Consider the following 20,365-nt stretch of genomic DNA (forward strand, 5'->3'; position numbering starts at 1 on the left):
GCTTCACTCAAACTCGGCCAAGTCACCCCCCCTCATCAAAAAGCCAGACACTGCTCAGAATAACCTTAACAACTACAGACCCATAACTAACCTCCCTTGACTTGCCAAAACTATTGAGAAATGTTTGCTCTCACAACTCAACAGTCACACTGAAAAATGTGACCTTCATGACACCTTCCAATTCGGGTTCAGGAAAAGCTGCAGTGCGGAAACTGAAATCCTGAACATCATTGATAACTTATAAAAATCTCTTGATGATGGTCAAGCCTGCCTCCTAATTCTCTGTGACCTCTCAGCTGCCTTCAATACCATTAACCACAACACTCTCCAAAACACCCTCTCACAACTTGCAGGCATCAACGATATAGTTCTTCAGTGGTTTACCTCATACTTGAACGAACAATACCATCTGATAAAACTGAACAAATTCACCTCAACAACAGTATCAGTCCCACAATGAGTCCCCCAAGGATCAATTCTGTCCCCTGCCCAATCTCTATATTGAACCACTTGCCGTCATCCTGAAACAATCCAATATTGCCTACCATCTCTATGCTGATGACACCCAACTACACATCAAAATCCTGTCCCCCAAAGACGTTCAGCATCTAAACTACAGTCTCGCCATGGTAGGATTCTGACTGACCAACAACCATCTGAAGATAAATGTAAAAAAACTCCTCCTCATCCAACCTAATGGAATGTCCCATCCCATAGACAAGTGATTTGAGAACTTAACTGCACTAAACTGAAACTTTCCATCTCGAACTCTGACAAATCTCTAGAGATTAAACTCGACAAAAAACCTGAGCATGAAATGCACATTACTGCTCAAGCAAAAAGTGCCTTCTACTTGTTGAAACACCAAAAAAAATTCAAACCCTTTTTCCCCCTTGAAGACTTAAAGACCCTAGTACAATCCTTAGTTGTCTTTAAGCTGGACTATGGTAATACAACGCTCACTGGTGCCCCAAAAATACACCTTATTCCTATGTAATCTACTCTCAACGCAGGAGAAAGTCGCTATGATCACATCACTCTTACAAGCAAGAAACTCAACTAGCTACCAATCGAAGCGAGAAGTATATTCAAAAAGGCCTGCATAACCCACCAAGCTCTTTGCACTGAAAAACCAACCTACCTTGCAAACAAACTATAAAAAGCAGGACTAAAGAGACCTCTACTTCGTATTCTGCCTAAACTCAAAAAAGAAAATTCACTCACCCATTCCTTTTCTGGGAATGCGCATAGAATTTGGAATGCCCTGCCACAGGATCTGCATGCCAATCACTCATTCCTACACTTCAGGAAAAACCTTAAATTACTTCTTCTTGCCAAATACTTGAACCCACCCTCCTAAAACAACCAACCTCCCCAACGATCTGCACTAGAAACCAGCAAAGAGTCTATTACATTGTATATTCTCTGCAAACACTGCTATTAGCCTGCCTATTAAGCCATCATTTACATAATAATATCATGTTTGCACATTGCCTTTATTACTTCCCCTATATATTGTCTGTAAATATTGCTCTGCATAACATGCAAAGCGTTCAGATACCCTCGAGTCAAGTTTTCGCTCGATAAAACTCGGAGAGAAAAAAACTGTTGTTGTGTAATCCTGGTGGCTGTAACCAGATGGTACACAGATGGTATCTAGTGTACCACAACCATCAAATGTACCATGACATCAATGTGCATATGGTGCATGATGCAATCCTTTGTGTACTGAGGGAAACCACTAAGACTTGGTCATGCGTAACAGCAAGTAAACAACAGGTGGGCTAGAAATAAAACAGACTACGCTTTTGGTTTCCTGAAGGGAAGGGCTTCGATGGCTGCGCCATATTTAAGGCAAAGTACAGTACACACCTGATAGCGTTTTCGTCATCCTAGTGGCATGTCATGCTCCATAGCATTGCCACTAGGCAATACATACTAGTGCGGATGGTACTGATAGCACAGATAAAAAACTATCTTCAGCAGCAAACAACAACAAAGAAACAGAATGCGATGGGAAATCGCATATTGTGCAATATCCTCATGCATTTTGTGGCAATGAACAAATGTATCATGTTGTCATATATTGATGGTGGTCCTGTACTTCAGGCGAAAGTGGCAAGTGAACAAGGTAAATTAGGGAGGTCTACTGGCACAGCGAAGTATGTTTTGAAGTGAAGTCATGATGTATGTCCATTCATGCTTTGTCATGGAATGACATTGTTTTTATATGTTTTTAGGACCATTATCATTATAAAATGTGATGGTAAGGGAAGGGAGTGTTGGAGCATCAACCAATGTATTTTAAATTTGGTGAACGTGTTTGTTGCACATTGATCTTTACATACAGATTCAAAAGGGTTGATATTACAATGCTCTGACAGGCATACAGTTTCAAAATGTCAGCGGATAAATCCAGCAACTCCACCATCACTCCTCGCATGTCTCTTGGGTTCCCACAACCTTGAAACCTGCCCTGCAGCCTTATGCACCAGTCATGTCGAGGATGGTCAAAATGGATCCTTACCATAGCTTGAGGCAGAGTTGCAGTGAAGAAGCTCTGCCAGTTGTCATACTTTTGTGCTTGTGATTGTTGACTAGATTGGAACTTCTTTTTGACATTCTCAACAGCACATGGATGATCTGATATTACATTCATTTTGTCTATTATATCTTTCCGCAAGTTTGTTCTTGTTTTCGGTTGGGCCCTAAGGAAATGATGTCTCATCAGACGGTCGTGGTATCTTACCACCTCTTCATCCAGGACCTCCACGTCAGGATCTACAAATGTGTACTTTGTAGGCCTGCTGGTGTCCATGATGGAAGTTTTTGGCAGAGTTCTGCTTATAATCATTGAGTGATGTCAGAGGATGGCACAGGATCCTGTTTGCCCTGTGTTAAGGTACTTTTAAAATAGAGCAGCAAAATGACTTGTGGCACCATGCTGCGCCAATTTCCTCGTAAATGAGGCCCCTTGTATTTGAAACAGCCACATGAAATAAATGTTATTTCATGTTGTGCTGTACACTGTTAATACATGGGGCCTCATTTGCGAGGAAATGACTCAGCGCGGCGCTGCAAGCCATTTTGCTGCACCAAGCTGCGTCATTTTAAAAGCACAGGGATGCGCCATATTTACAGCAATACAGCGTATCCCCCCTGTGCTCTCCCTGTGCCGGCACTAAACCAGCAGACGTGGACCAATGCAGGCACCCTTGCACCATGGTGCAAAAGGGTGCCTGCATTGCAGGGATGATTGATGTTTTGCAGGATGGGACACCTTCCTGCTTAAAAATATCTGATGGCTCTTTTCCTCTAGAAAGTGGAAAAAACGAGGAGAAATAAAAGTATTTTTTCCTCGTTGCGTCACTCTTACGCCTCCCCTGAAGAGGCAAAGAATTCTGGTGCATTTCCAGGTTTACGAAACGTTGTAAATCTGGGAATGCGGCAGAATCCATTGGTGTTGCGTTGGAACACCAACAGCAACATCCATGGCACGCCCCTTTCACGCAAATTAATCCGTGAAAAGGGGCAATATTTATGAGGCCATGAAAAGCCAAGCAGGGTGGCTATGCATGGCTTTGTAAATATAGGCCAGTGCACCGCCGGTGTGTCAAAAAAAGTCGCATCGGCGGTGCATGGAGCATGTTGATAAGCGCAAAAATGGCAGTAAAAACGATTTGAAGGAAGAAAGAGAGGTATTTCTGTTTGTAAAGTCAAGCAGACGTCTACCCATACAATGCAAACTGCTTATTTAACTGGTATATCAGTGTTCAGAAAATATAAAGGGAGCAGGTCACTCATTTCATAACTTAAATCAACCAAGGCAATGTGTCATTATATGTTTAAGAAATAGGTCAAACATATAGTCGCAATACCTGTATGATTTTCAGAATAGAGGCACATGAATGATGGTCTGTGATCTACGGGCAGTGAGTCAGTGTTGGAAGTGGTCCTTTGGACGAGCGCAGATAAGATCCCCTTATGCGCCAGGGATTCCAATGTTGGTCAGCGAGGCACTGCCCCATGGTGGGGACTGGCATAGGCTACGGAAATGGGGGGAGGCGGGGATCTCTACTATCAGAGATTTATATGAGGACAATACCTTGCTCCCTTTTAATGATCTATCAGTGGTATGACCTCCCAAGGTGGGATTTCCTTCTACATGCTGCCCTGACGGCAGCTATCCGGAAACATTGGCGGGAGGGACTAGCGGAACCTCAGACCTCCCTGGCTTGTCAGTATATAGTGATAGCTGCTGGCACGATTAAGGCGGTCACTTGCCTCTACCGACGCCTCAAGCAGGAGAAACAAAGAACCCTGACAGCCCTACGTCTCAAACGGGAAGCGGACTTAGGTGAGACCATTGACGAGAAACCATGGGGAGAACTGGTGGAAAGAACTTGGAAAAGTTCTAGAAATGCACACTTCCAGCTGATTCACTTCTTTGTCCTCCACAGAACGTACCTTACCCCGCGTAAGATTAATAAATATTTTGGGGCCCGATCCACTTGCCTGAGGTGTAACCTGGAAGATGCAGGGTTTTTACACATGTTTTGGGACTGCCAGCTTCTAGGAGAGTTCTGGAGAGGGATGCTGACTAGTTTAGTGGACACGACGGAGCTTGACATAGCGCTGACACCAAGATGCTCCCTCCTACATTGGTTCCCTCACACTGCCAGGAACAAGGTCACTAGTCAGTTTCTAGACCTGGGGTTGGTGCTGGCCAAAAGGGAACTTACAAGCCATTGGAAGGCGAAACATGCCCCTAGCGTGCTGAGATGGACGAGGGAGCTTATAAGATGGGCAGACTGGGAAGGGATCTTCAAACTGCAAATGGCCCAAAGAACTTGGAGCGAAAATACATTGGAGGCGGCGAGGGCATGGGTGGCATTTGTGGAAGTATTGAAACAACTGGACGACAACTATGTATCCCCTGACGGTGCAGACCCTGCTGTGGGGGATTGAGCACGTGATTTACTGGGCGACCTGGACTGATGCCCTAGGGCTCGGACTGCCCAGTGGAGCTCCTGAGCAGTGTGACCCCACTGTGGAACTACATCACCGAGAATAATATGCCCGGTGCACGATTGGACTGACCAGCATTACCATGCTGGGAATCCGGTGAAAAAGCGACATGCCTGGGGGGCGAGAAGGATGGATTTTTGAGAGGGGGGGTTCTTTTTTGGTTTGTTAGGGGTTAATTGAGGAGCAGAATACTGTGAAGATACATACCAAATAAGTGCGGTGCGGAGCACTACAGCACTGAAGAAGTTCGGCTGCATTAGGAGAACCACTATTTCCTTGCGCCGGAGCAGGAATAAGGCTTCCTTGCGGAAAGAGAGCCTGAGATTAGTATCTATAACTATAGTAGGATGTACACTGGAATTAGACTGTACTTACAGTATTACCTCTGTGATGCTATTGATTGTTCTATCACAAATTAATAAAAATCTGTTTAAAAAAAATAAATAATGAATGACGGTCTGTGACATGAGAGCATACGCAGAGGTTTGTTGCTGAGATGATGTCTTCTGTGTCCAGGACAAGAGAAATGTCTAATTGAGCAAAACAACAAATTGTCAGTTGATAATAAAAACAATAGTAATACATTTATGGCCAAAATGGTGACGGTAAAAACAAAATGCAAAGTTATTTGATACTAAGTGAGTGAAAAAACATCTAAATTCCAACAGGTAATTGAGGAATGAAGAAATATTCGAAACCATAAAGCAAGGTGTGTAATGTACCAAAATCAAAGACATAATTGACAAAATGATCCACCCAGAAACTTGAAAAAACAATAAAGTGCCTACGTCAATTGAGCAAACAGAAAGCAGGGGAAAAGTGCACTTAAGATACTAACAAAGATAGCCACCAATAAAGACTGCATGACTCTTTTATTAGAACAATGTAACGACTTCTGCTCATCATCATGCAACTACTGGCTTAAGTAGACTACTATAACCTAAGAACCAGGAAGCGTTACAACAAACAAATGATGGACGGAATGCTGACAATGCATACATTCTCCCCCAGTCAAGAGATCTGGGTTAAATCCATCGTTCTTTTGCCCACTACACCACCCCAGTTTAGACATGGCCATATGCAAATCAGTCTTGACCCTGTGCCTCATGGGAACAGTCCAGCCCGAACTGCCAGGCCATGTCTTCCCTGGACCGGAATCAAGCATCCTAGGACCGGTTTCTGGCTATCAGCCGTCATCAGCCAGGATAGCTTGACTCCAGTGGCGTAGTGAGCACGGGTCCCACGTCTGGGAATACCCATCCCACTCAGGGCGAAAAGCGTTACAACAAACAAATGATGGACGGAATGCTGACAATGCATACATTCTCCCCCAGTCAAGAGATCTGGGTTAAATCCATCGTTCTTTTGCCCACTACACCACCCCAGTTTAGACATGGCCATATGCAAATCAGTCTTGACCCTGTGCCTCATGGGAACAGTCCAGCCCGAACTGCCAGGCCATGTCTTCCCTGGACCGGAATCAAGCATCCTAGGACCGGTTTCTGGCTATCAGCCGTCATCAGCCAGGATAGCTTGACTCCAGTGGCGTAGTGAGCACGGGTCCCACGTCTGGGAATACCCATCCCACTCAGGGCGAAAAGCGTTACAACAAACAAATGATGGACGGAATGCTGACAATGCATACATTCTCCCCCAGTCAAGAGATCTGGGTTAAATCCATCGTTCTTTTGCCCACTACACCACCCCAGTTTAGACATGGCCATATGCAAATCAGTCTTGACCCTGTGCCTCATGGGAACAGTCCAGCCCGAACTGCCAGGCCATGTCTTCCCTGGACCGGAATCAAGCATCCTAGGACCGGTTTCTGGCTATCAGCCGTCATCAGCCAGGATAGCTTGACTCCAGTGGCGTAGTGAGCACGGGTCCCACGTCTGGGAATACCCATCCCACTCAGGGCGAAAAGCGTTACAACAAACAAATGATGGACGGAATGCTGCCAGTTTGTTGTAACGCTTTTCGCCCTAAGTGGGATGGGTATTCCCAGACGTGGGACCCGTGCTCACTACGCTACTGGAGTCAAGCTATCCTGGCTGATGACGGCTGATAGCCAGAAACCGGTCCTAGGATGCCTGATTCCGGTCCAGGGAAGACATGGCTTGGCAGTTCGGGCTGGACTGTTCCCATGAGGCACAGGGTCAAGACTGATTTGCATATGGCCATGTCTAAACTGGGGTGGCGTAGTGGGCAAAAGAACGATGGATTTAACCCAGATCTCTTGACTGGGGGAGAATGTCTGCATTGTCAGCATTCCGTCCATCATTTGTTTGTTGTAACGCTTTTCGCCCTAAGTGGGATGGGTATTCCCAGACGTGGGACCCGTGCTCACTACGCTACTGGAGTCAAGCTATCCTGGCTGATGACGGCTGATAGCCAGAAACCGGTCCTAGGATGCCTGATTCCGGTCCAGGGAAGACATGGCTTGGCAGTTCGGGCTGGACTGTTCCCATGAGGCACAGGGTCAAGACTGATTTGCATATGGCCATGTCTAAACTGGGGTGGCGTAGTGGGCAAAAGAACGATGGATTTAACCCAGATCTCTTGACTGGGGGAGAATGTCTGCATTGTCAGCATTCCGTCCATCATTTGTTTGTTGTAACGCTTTTCGCCCTAAGTGGGATGGGTATTCCCAGACGTGGGACCCGTGCTCACTACGCTACTGGAGTCAAGCTATCCTGGCTGATGACGGCTGATAGCCAGAAACCGGTCCTAGGATGCCTGATTCCGGTCCAGGGAAGACATGGCTTGGCAGTTCGGGCTGGACTGTTCCCATGAGGCACAGGGTCAAGACTGATTTGCATATGGCCATGTCTAAACTGGGGTGGCGTAGTGGGCAAAAGAACGATGGATTTAACCCAGATCTCTTGACTGGGGGAGAATGTCTGCATTGTCAGCATTCCGTCCATCATTTGTTTGTTGTAACGCTAAGAACCAGGAAGGCAAAACAGCAATGTACATCTGCACACGCATGACCAATGCTTTACAAAACAAAGTACAAGACAGTGGTGCAACCATGAGCATTACAGTGACCTAAATGCTATGAGAAACACTGTATACTATACTAAACCTGCTCACACAGCCAGCAGGTGGACACTGTCCTTGCATGTATCCCAAATCATCCGAGGTCAAACACAGCCAAGTGGAGTACTATACAATGATGGTAAACGGAAAGCTATCAAATGGTTAGGCATAGTTCAAAGATCTGTTAATCTCCAATTATTGATTTTTTTGAATCAATGATTTTCTTAACTATTGACACTCACTGTAAACTACCTGATGAAAATGTATGGGCCTGATGAAGGATTACAAATGATGACAAAAGAAATTCCGGAAATATTATTATGAATTTAGTTTACTTGTCTCTATTAGAGTGTTCAATATGTGTAAGCATAATTAAAGTTCTTCCGGTGAAAATGTGCAATGAAGAAAATTTTCGCTCTAGAGAAGTCGTAAAGTTTCATCACTTTGCCAAAAATCACATGGAAGGCATGGGGAAGACTATTCTGCTAAAACCTGTATTGTGTAAGGTTTCTACCACAAAAAATATTTTGGCTCTTTTTTTACCAACTTTGTATAGTTTTTATAAGTTTAAAAGAGTAAAACTCATGATTTTTTTTTTAAACTATGATCCTCAATTTCGAACACTTGTACTGCCCAAACTTACACCAAAGCATTTTATGCAGTAACCGTGCGTGGCATCATAACTTTACCACTTTTCTGTTTAGACGCTTTCTTTACGTTTTCGTAGAAAGTACAGCACATGAGAACATTAGCTGTGCCTCTAAAATAACCTCCAAAAATGCCTTGCAGTATCAGTAGTTTTCAAGACGTTTAGATTTATCTTTGTTACAGTTAAGGGCCAGGATATTGTTGGCTGTAGAATCTAGTTAAATAACTTTCCAGTCTTCTATTGCTGATAATTCATGTTATTAAACCCCACTGCAATGCCCCTAGTCCCCAGTAAAGCTCCTTCTATAATGTTCCAAATTGTTCAAGAAATAATTCTTACATTGTTCCAAGTTTATTAAGACTACCATATGACTTCAATTCAAATGCTACAGTATTGTGTTCAGCTTTACTGTGGAAAATGACTATCTCCCATGACACAAAATGTGACCTTGCATTTAAGCTTTCATTATTAGAAACCAACTTTGAGCTTGATTCAGTGAACACTTTGTTGGAACAGGAAAACTAAAATTACTTGATTTGCACTTTGAGGTATTAGTCTTATAGAATGTGAGATTCTTTTATATAGTTTGGTCATAATTTGGTTTTTAAGTGCGGCTCGTTACTGCACAGTGACATCTCTTTTATCAAGAAGAGTACTATATGGTTTTAGATTCTTTTTAGTAAGGGATAACTACAGAAAAGAGTGGTTATTAGCTTATTTTGAATTCATGGTGGTGGGAAAAGTTTGAAGATAGCCATCTTCCCTACATATACCTTATTCTGTTATATTTCATATAGGTACCCTAATATAGGCCCAGGTAACATTGTAACCCTTCACCTATATTCTTCCCTACATTGCACTTATAACGGTTTTCAGGGACTGACCTTTTACCTAGATACAACAATGCATTCAGAACACGGGTTTTCCCCAGTTTGAATTTCATACATTATGTATGAGGTTTCTTGGAAGCACAGCATATACCATCTCTTGTATAATATCTATGTATAAAGTTCATGCCCGATGTCATGCTTAGGCCGACACAGTAACATAGCGAGGTAGGACCCCTGGTGAGACCTATGGGTATATATACATCACATCTTGCTAAGATAGACAGAGGAGACCGAGAATTCCCGGCCGACACACTGACCAGAGACGATGAGATTCCTCCATGCAGACACTCCAGCTCGCAGTGGTCTAAAACATCCCTCGCGGGGTGTCCAACCAGAGACCAGGACGGGGTCCCACAGTCTCTCACTCCAGGAAATGGGGTTGACTAAATCCTAGAGGGATTCTTGGCTTAACACCTACACACTTGCTAGGTACAATTAGGTGCATCTAGTTAGGGAGGCATTGTAGGAGTACGCATCCTTTTATCATGTATTTTATATACTTGTATGTATTCATGATTACTGCATGATGGTAGAGCTTTACCATCCATTTACCTTTATTGTACTGCTAATCATCTATATCTTTTACTGTCTAGCGGTTGTTGCAGCTCATCTATTTTACACCAGTATAACAACTGTTCAATAAATTCTTATTGAAAATGCCCAGTCTGTTTATTCTGTGTATCTCTCTGAGACAGACTGAGTAAGCATGAGTGACCGAGCAAAAAGTAGTATATTGTTTCCACGGTCCTGAGGGGTTAGGGTTGTCATGTTCGATTGATGCCAAAAACTATTCTCTCCTTGGTAGGAGGAGATTATAGTGGCACTGTGAGCTAGCTGATACAGAAGGCCAACATACCCAGGTGAGGGTGCTCAGAGCCAGTCTGTCACCAATCCTACATTGTATGCTGACCCAACATGCAGATCCTGTATAGTTTTTATATGAACTACACGGCAATTCATGTTTGGTTCAAATTGGACCTATTTATGGCATTTACACACAACACTTGCAATTTAGAGCATATGAGTTCAAAATATTCAAAATATACTTTATTCGATTTTATAGCCAGACCATAAAAGCTCTGTACAATAAAAATATCTAAGGATACAAGAAGAAGGATAAAATGTGGTTACAACAATCAGATAGTCATCCGATAAATGTGTGCATAATCACAATTATTATAATCTCAAACCTATACAATTGGCTTGCTAAAATTTGGTCCAGCTATATGCAAATATTATCAAAGAAAAGACTTATGGGAGCTTCAATAGTGACGCTAGTTATACCATATGGATGGGAACGGAGGGAGAAGTGAGAGGGGCAGTGCAAAAACCAAACTAAGTGGTCAGCCATGCATCTCAAACCCACCCGCATGCCTCCTAGCTAACTAACTACAATGCATGCTTAACTGAACTGCTCCCAGTATGTAACTTGTGATGTCAAAGCATATCTGCTTAGTGGAAAGCATTTGGAGATACATAACAGCCTTTTGAACCTGGACGAAATTCACTTCTCTCAAGAGTGCGAGAATAAATTGTTTACCTAAATCACAAAAGTGATCACAAAATAAAATAATGTGGGTTGTGTCCTTGATGGAAAAATTATGGGAGGATCACAGAGGTAAAGAATCCAGTTCACTCCATTTACACTGTTGACCTAGCACCACATGTAATTGATTTAATCTAAACCTGGCTAGGATAAACTGATAGTTCTTGCTTGTTAAAAATATCAGATAAGGTTCAATATATACTGTGGTTCTTAGAATTCTGTGTACGTGCACTGACTTTTTTTTTTTGGAATAGTTTTAAAAGCCCCTCTAGAGGTCTATTCCCAAGTCACTTAGAGAAAAATCGCTACTCCACATGTAGTCATAATAAGCTTCTTAGATACCTGAGCAGGTGACTAAGTGCCTTTTATTGTCAAAGATGACGCCCAGATGGGAAAAGGCCTCTACTTTGGTTAGTTCCCCCAATGGTGGCTCCTCCACAACGGCTGAGGCGCGTCGCCCCACTGTTTGGCACTGACCCAGCAAACGAAAAGTAAAACGATGTTCTAGCATTGTTTTATTTTTAATTTGCCAGCTCTGAGCCAGCTTGTGCAGGGAGGGACGGGGCATGAGAGGGGGGAGGAAGAGTGCTTGTGCACTCCCTAAGTATGCATATGTTTTTGGCCGGCCATCTCAGGCCGACCAAAATACACATGCGCACTTAGGTTTCTACAGCCCGGCTGCATTCAGCAGCCGGGTTGGAGAAACCCCACAGACTTTATGAGCTCAGAGGAGCATCTCTCTTGCCTGCTCAGGCCAATCCCTGCACTGCTCTGCAGCAGGGGGATTGGATGGGAGTCTGTCCCAGGGGCTGCTGGGATCCAGGAAGAGGCGAGGCGATGAATGAAATGCGATGCTGGAGGTGGTCAGCAGATAAAGGTAAGTTTTAAAAAAATGATCATTAACACTCGCTTCCCCTCCCACGTCTTGCCCCCCGTGCAATCCCCCCATCCGCTCTACCACCCTTTGTTAGTGGCGGCCACCACTGAGTTCCACCATACCATATACCGTCTTGATTTTGTATTCTTTGGACTATTACCATAATATGTGATTTTTTGTAATTTGTCCTTAGGTCCAAACTATTCAGTGTTTTACACAAAGCTATCTAATAGAAGTTGCAAGCACAAAGTGGTATGCACAATTAAAATTGTGTCATCCCGTAAAGAAGTGCTGGAATATACTGCTTCTCAACCCTTTGAATATGAGTGGAGGTCTGACACAGAATGGTGTCTAGTTTGTTAATATACAATAGGAAACAAATGGGGCCATGATACAACCATGCTGGACTACATGATGGGCCTTAAAAGAATCTGTGCAGGTACCCTCTGTGTGTCGTATCCGACCACTGCAGAGAGCTCCTATATAAGACCTTTCAAAAAAGTAACCAAGATCCCATTAACTCCCATACTGTAAAGTATATTGATGATGGCAAGGTAGAGAAGGCGTCCCTTGACTCAAGTGTATTTCTCACAAGCAGATGAAAGTTCAGGCACTAATCAAGGGTGCACTGACCCGGCCTGAGCCCATGCTGCAAATCCGAGATGATGTTGTTCTCCTTTGTCCAGGTTGACATCCTAGAGAGTATCACCCTCTCCACCACTTCACAACAGAATCAATAAGGGAACTTGGACAATAGCAAACAGGGTCACTGCAGTCCCATATCCTGTACATTGGAACAATTACCCTTTGTTTCCAGGACTTAGGAATAGTCCCTCTAGCGACAACACTCATAATGGTGGTCAAGATTAACGCCCAGTCAATCAAGTGTAACCTATATATGTTCAGAGGAATCCTGTCTGGTCTGGGGGCTTTATTTATAGAAAGTAACTTATTGGCCTTGGATATCTCCTCAATCTGTTCCTCTCGGCTGGGGGGCCAGTACATGGATGTTAGTACAGTCATTCTCTTCAGCTCCATGTATGTTATTAAAATGGGCTAGTTAGATGGAAGGCATAGTATGACAATCAACTGCCCCTTTATCGTCTGGAGAGAAGATTGGCTGATTCACTATTTCCCAAAATCAGTCACTATTTTTAAGGATGCTAGCTTCCAAAAGTCATCCCATGCATCATCTTGTAACGATTTACTTCTCTTTTTCAACACTATTCTATATTCCACAGGACAATGAGATACCTCTACACTTTAGATGGTGATGTTTTCAAGGCTGCCATAAGTCTACGATATGCTCTTGAGCATTCACAGTCAAACCACCAACAGACTACTTCCTTTCTATATAATTTAGGTAATGACAACCCCTTTTTTATTTCTATCGGAATACTACCAAAAGATTGCAATATTATCTCCAGATCTAAGGTTCCATCATACACCCTCTTAAAAGTAATTTTGAAATGAAGGTTTCGAGGACAACTTTATTCCATTTTAACCTTCTTCCCTGAGCACCAATCGAGAGAGCCTTTGAGCTGAGGGTGCTTTGGAATCCAGTGAGCGTTCTACAAAAGTCTAATCTCATTTCAATAAAAGTATGATTTCTGAACCAGCTCCAAACTGCTCCTGAGAAAATGACGCTTCCCTAAGGGCTGGGTTGTTTTTTCCAGAAGCAAGTGAATATTGTCCAGGCCTGGGGAAAAAATTGCCTCCATGTCTCTGTCTTCCTCGCTTCCTTCCTAATTATATGATGCATTCTTCCTCCCAGACAGGCGCCTCAAAACCCCTTGCCTTAATAAAATGGAAGTCTCTTTTCTCTGCTTGCTGCATCTTTTTTTCTAATTCGCCTTAGCTTCTAAACTACCCATGTAAGTATCTCATGGAAGTCTCCCAAGATTCATCTTGTTTGCTGTCTGACGACCTGTCGGACAGACTGCATCTGGGAAGGCAGTGAGGCTGGATCTGGGCTCCTAGTTTTCAGTTGGGAGTCTCCTGTCCTTCAGACACTTGTTTCAGATGTACTCGGTGGTGCAGTAGTATCCAGTAATACACATTGAATCTCGCGAAAGTCAGAGCTGTTGTGATTGCTGCTTTCTCAGACGCAGCTTACAACAATGATGCTTGTGATGGAGAGTAAGGTAAGATTATTGTGCATGAAGATATGTGTTTATTGAGCACTGTTTTCTCAACACTTAAGACGTGAACAAAGACCCATTTGGTACGTAAAACAGAGAAGTGCAGAGAAGTTGCTTGGGCCGGTCTCGCTCTCCATCCTTTCACAGATACACTCTCCTGCTCATTAGCATGTCTGCCGCATATATCATGTAGAGCTGTAATCCATGAATGCAGTGTCAGTTTCTGCAGCTGTCATAGCGGACTAGAGGAACCAAGGATATTCCTTTCTTTCCCCGATTCAGATTTGGATGGGAGAGGAGAACATTGATTTGAATAGCCAGTCTACCTTTATGTCCAAAGAAGTGGTGACTCGAATCTTGACTCATGTCAGGGAAAATGTTGATTTGCCTGCAGTTCAGAGCACAGATATTAAAATGGGCATTTTTAAGAAATATGATTTGATATCTACATTCACTTTTTCTCTGTGTAAGTCAGTGAAAAGAGTGTGATTTTGCCTTTATAGAAAGATGCTGAATAAAATATGACAAAGTTCATGGAAAGGATCAGGGTTTAGTGGCGGTATCCATAGATGCCAATTTATCCAATCTGTCAGGTAGGTTGTCAATGTAAGTGGGAAATATGACTCCTAAAGACTAAATATCACAAAATATATACTACTTTAAATATAGTTTACTCTGTTTTCAACTTATCTTTGAGATCTTATGTTTATTCAAAATATGTGGCCAAATCTTTGAAGTGTGATTTCTGTTCTTTCACTTGATCCTGATTCTGTAATGTCATCTTAGGAACTTCAGCTGGATATCATGGCTGATTTAGCATTTGACTCCAAATATGAGGCCCTATTCACTGGAGGTTCCACTTTGAGGGCCACACAGAATATTTGGACCAGAAAAAGACTTATTGATACTAGTTGGTCTTGCTTCTTCACATGCATTTTAATTAGAGAAATGATTTGGTGATGAGCTTGAGGATATATGCTTCACAAAACCTGTGACAATAGCAAGGCTGCTTTATCCTTACAAAGCAAAGCTGTGGAGTGGTTATTAATCATGCCACAGGATTTGCGGACATCTCAGTGCGGCGCATTCACCAACGCACGCTGTACTCCAGGAACTTCCATAAATAACAGTACTGTTCTACCTGTCAGGCCGTGCCATTTGTTTTTGCATGAGTACTTTAGAAAAGATATGTAGGTAACAATGTATTGATGCCATAATTTACATAAAAACCATTTAGTTACTGTCAGTTAGCATGAGCTGTGGCCCTCAATTGCAAGATGGAAATGATGACGTAGGTCTACTTACCAATTGCAAAAGACGGTTCAATTAGTAGACTTGTATCACTCTTTTCCTAGTATTACTGAAAACGTTGTGCATTTATTTAATGCAGTGCATGTTTCCTTTGTGGATTGTGCTATACCATAATGGCAATATAGAGGCATGGAAATATAAAGTAGGAGCAAGAAGTGCAGACACTGAAATAAAATTAGAATGAGATCCGCTGGGAGCTGTAAAATATAATGGGATTGAAGCTTGAAAATGTACTGCCAAATATTAATGTCTATCAGAAATGAGTCGAACAGTTCCCTAAACCAGAAACAGTTTTTCCTGGTGGGGTGGATAATAAAAAGACAAATTTATTGCCTCCTGATTTGTGAGTGCTGTCCCAGATGTTGAACCACAAAGCTCATAGGTTAACCAACCAAGACACTCAAGGAGAGAAAGCAAAGATCAATAGCTCGCAGTGGGACAGCGCTATTCTTTCCAAAGAAAGCAAACTATTAAGCTAACTAGGCAACAGTGTGTCCCGCCGGGCAGCTCCTCGAACATCTCATATTAAAGTTCATAAAGGGAGCGGCAGTGGGAATGTTAAAATGATGGAATATGATACACTTTAAGGTCGTCTCACAGAAGCCCAGAAAAAAGTGTTCTCGAAGCTCAGATTATGAGAATTTCAGTACTAGGAACTGGCACAATATGTAAAGTTCACGATGTTAGGTATCTGAGAAACGTTAAACAACCTCCTGCAAGAGCACTCACATGCAAATCACATATTTGTGGATTGTAAGTCACACAAATGTAGAAATCTGCACAAGCAGGATTTTGAATTTCATGAACTAACAACGAATTCCAAGTACAATTCAGCAAAGTTGCAAGTTTCCAAGAGCACTCATGGAAAGATTTTGTAAATTCATACTTCACACCAAGGGCTTTCAGGAAGGTCAATTGCACTTGGTTTGCAATTGTTCATGCAAAAATGCATGTGTAGTTATTGCACCTTTGCTATTTTTTCTACAAAGATTCTTTTTTTCCATTTTGGTGGTGTTTTCTGTCAATTCTCGTCCTGCAAATAAATTATTCCTGCCCATAAGAGGAATTTAGATGGGAATGCGCCAAGGAGAAGCTTACGCATACCCATAAACTAGAGAGTTTTTGGGTGTTCTCATATTGTCCACGGGGCACCTGGTCTGGAACACCTACTCCTCGCCTGTGGTAAAAGATTTACACATGCACAGTGTCACACCATGCTGGGGTTATGTTTCACGTGAGTAAGTAAGTCGATTTACAAGACCAAATTCATAATTTCTGAATCTAGTCATTTGCACCTATGTATTTGATTTAAACACGCACATGGATTCGTGAATTGGACTTTCTATGGGTTAAAATGCGTTTGCATGTTCTATTTGGTGAAAGAAATTGTTCTTTCTAAATTTTGGTTTCGCGAATGTTACTTTATATATCAGCTTGCTTGTTTGTGTTTTACTTTTACATGGAAGACACAACCATGCCACACGAGACTGCCTCAAACTACATCAGCAAATACAATTCCAAGCATGGTGACAGAAACAGCAGAAGCGACAATACAGGCATAAAACGTTTGACTTAATCAGCACATAATTTTTTTTTTAAAATTGAGCTTCAATCGCAACATGGTCATTAATCCAATCCCACAAACTTAAGATCAATGTTGTATTGCATACTACTCAAGGTGAGAGTATGCAATTTAGTAGGTGCTGTGAACGATCACAGAAATATCTAATGACCACCTACACACAGGGATGCATTCAAAAGATATAAGGGTGTTATGGGTGTAAGAGGGAAAACATTCTCAGTGGTCCCCACACTAGCTAGTATCTCTTTGAAAGAACCGTACACTGTCATTATTGTTACAATTAAACATGTACGATTAGTACAGAGAATAAGGGAGAGGTCAATTAAAGCACAATTAGTAAATCAAATACTTTCCAATTTATTGTATACACAGAACACTTAACTGTAAATGATCACTGAAAAATCCATGAGAAACATAATAGGTGTTCCAAATTTGGTCATGGCTATAGTTTTGCACAGTTCTTCCAAAGCTGTCAGCAATTTCTCAGTAGATGTTCTGTCAAAGGTGGTCATTAATCTACAGAACATCCACAGTCCAAGTTGAGAAGTCAGTCCGTATTCCAACAACAAATGTTTTAGGAGTGCCATTCATCTTGTGGCCTGCCAAACACGCGGTCTGTCGGTTTCAATATGATGGGTCACTGACTCTAAATAGAGTGAGGTGCAGTGGGCGGATCAACAGTTTGACAGACAGGGTACTGTTGTAGTGCTAACGTGTTGGGCCTCAATAATTTCTTTATTTAATTTAGTTCTCTTAACCCAGATTAACCTCAGCTACCATGTCATATATCCTAGGTCCTCCAATGGATCTTGTTTTGTGCTGAAAGGGACTGGAATATGCAGAGGATGGGCAATTATCATATGAGGACCTGGAATAAGCTAATTGCCAACATTTAATATCGGAGGCAATCTCCCAACAAATCCCACATCTTAGTTAATCACCAAATTGATTTGAATTTAGCCACAAACAAATACATGAAGCCGAATCAGCAGAGTAATATATCTTATTTTAAATGTATTGTTAGATTTTCATATAATGTGAATACAACCTAAATTTAGGTGCCGATTACGATCCTGGAAAAACCGGGTACGAACCGTCGGTCGGAGCGTTTTCTCCGTCCGACTCGCACCCGGTCGTAAAACTTTACAAACATGGAAGTACGATTTGCACGGAAACACCATTTCCGTACGAATCGTAAAAAACACCGTCCGACGAAAATATACATACGAATGTGATCCGGGAATGCCCCGACGTGACGTCGGGACGCTGTCAGGCAGCGATTCACGACCCAGGAAGTACGATTCGAACCGACAGCAGTCCGGACGGCAATGTTTTTACGGCACCCAAAAAGTGCCGGAGAAGCGAAGTACGCCGCAAAACGACCAGAATAGGGGGCCCGGTACACGCCGTACCCCCCCCCCAGCCCCCGTGAGTATGCGCCGTACCCCCCGTGTATGTACACCCCTGTACGTGTCGTACCCCCACCCGTGTATGTACACCCCTGTACGTTCGAGTCGTACCCCCACCCGTGTATGTACGGTGCGTACCCCCAGCGCTACGCGCTGGGGGTACGCACCGTACATACACGGGTGGGGGTACGACACGTACAGCTGTGTACATACACGGGGGTACGGCGCGTACTCACGGGGGCTGGGGGGGTACGGCGTGTACTCACGGGGGCTGGGGGGGTGGTTCGGCGCGTACTCACGGGCACTGGGGGGGGTACGACTCGTACTCACGGGGGCTGGGGGGGGTACGGCGCGTACTCACGGGGGCTGGGGGGGTGGTTCGGCGCGTACTCACGGGGGCTGGGGGGGTGGTTCGGCGCGTATGCGGGCACATGTCTCCATGGTTGCAATGGGAGTTCGGTGCGGACGGTGTTTTTTCCATACGGTTGTGACATCGGACGCACGGGATGGATCGTACTTGCGCGGTCGGACTTCACTTTTCACGTTTGTACGGTAAATCGTCCGGGGAGGTGTCGGACACATTTTCCGACCCGAGGACGTGTGGGGAATAATTCCCAATGCGACTCGTATGGGCTTTTTACCATGCGAATCGTGATTGCCAGTTTGTCCGGCACTTGTACGATTTGTACGGTAAAAAGACCGGATCCGAGTCGGACGGGCAATTTTTTTACCGGATCGTGATCGGCACCACTATCTAGATCAGATTTAATATGCATTAGTAAATTCTGCGTGAGATTCAAAATATGAAGGAACTATCTTCCTCAGGCGAGGAAGATCTTATCCTAAAGGAAGTCAATTAGAAGGAAAATCATTTACATCTCATACCAACCCTATGAGGAAGGTTCAGTAAATTCCAAATGACCAGTTCCAGTTTATGGACAGATTTGTTAGACTCTGTCCGCACTGTAGCATCAATGCCACAGCTGGTCTGATGCGAACCCTTTCAGCCGAAAAGGTTCCACTACATTAGCATACCAGCCGGCAGCATCACAATTCGCGTTGTTTCTGGAAGTTCCAATTTTCAGTATGTACCGTAAGATGGGAAGAGGGGGTATTGCCCCTTAAATCAAAATGTAGGCAATTAAACTCCATCGATTCCAGGTTTACACCCCTTGACATCACCAAATTTGTCAGATCACTCTGTCCCATTGGTTGCTCATAATAGGATGAAGTTATGTAATAGGTAAAAGTATACAAATCCAGAAAAATTAAGTTCTCCATTACTCACAATTTAATTAGGACCACTGTAATTTATTTGTATGATCGTTTGTAGCATTTGGAAAGTAGACTATTTCATGCTCTCATCTCTTGTCTGTCCATTCTTAAGCGTTTGCTCTAGGAAGTAACACTTTTGTTGCCAGTCTAGTCAAGTAAGCTACAAACGTGAAAGAAGGCGATTGAGTGTTAGACACAAGTGAAAACTTTACGAAAGGTTACCATAGGATTCAGACTATTCCGTTCATAAGTTCATAATAGAAAAGGAAGCAAATTTGAGGACTTCATGAAGTACAGCTTATGCATGATTAATTTGGGCTAAAATATAAATCTCACACAACATAGAACAGTGCATTAGTTCTTCAATTGAGCATATTAATATCATTTCAATATAAATTGCAATTAATTTATGTAAGCATAGGGTACTCTTAAAAATGCTAACATTCACTATTACTTTATACATAATTTTTGTAAATATCTTTAGCAGTTTATATGTTATTATATCATGCAGGATTTAAAGTACATCAGAAATGATCTTTTACGTAGTTCATCTCATAACAGTCTCATGTAACACCTACTTTTCTTGTCAACGTCAATGCTTACGTTACACGTTCTAGG

The sequence above is a fragment of the Triturus cristatus genome, chromosome 2_2, assembly GCF_964204655.1.
Source record: "Triturus cristatus chromosome 2_2, aTriCri1.1, whole genome shotgun sequence".
In the NCBI taxonomy this organism is placed as follows: domain Eukaryota; kingdom Metazoa; phylum Chordata; class Amphibia; order Caudata; family Salamandridae; genus Triturus; species Triturus cristatus.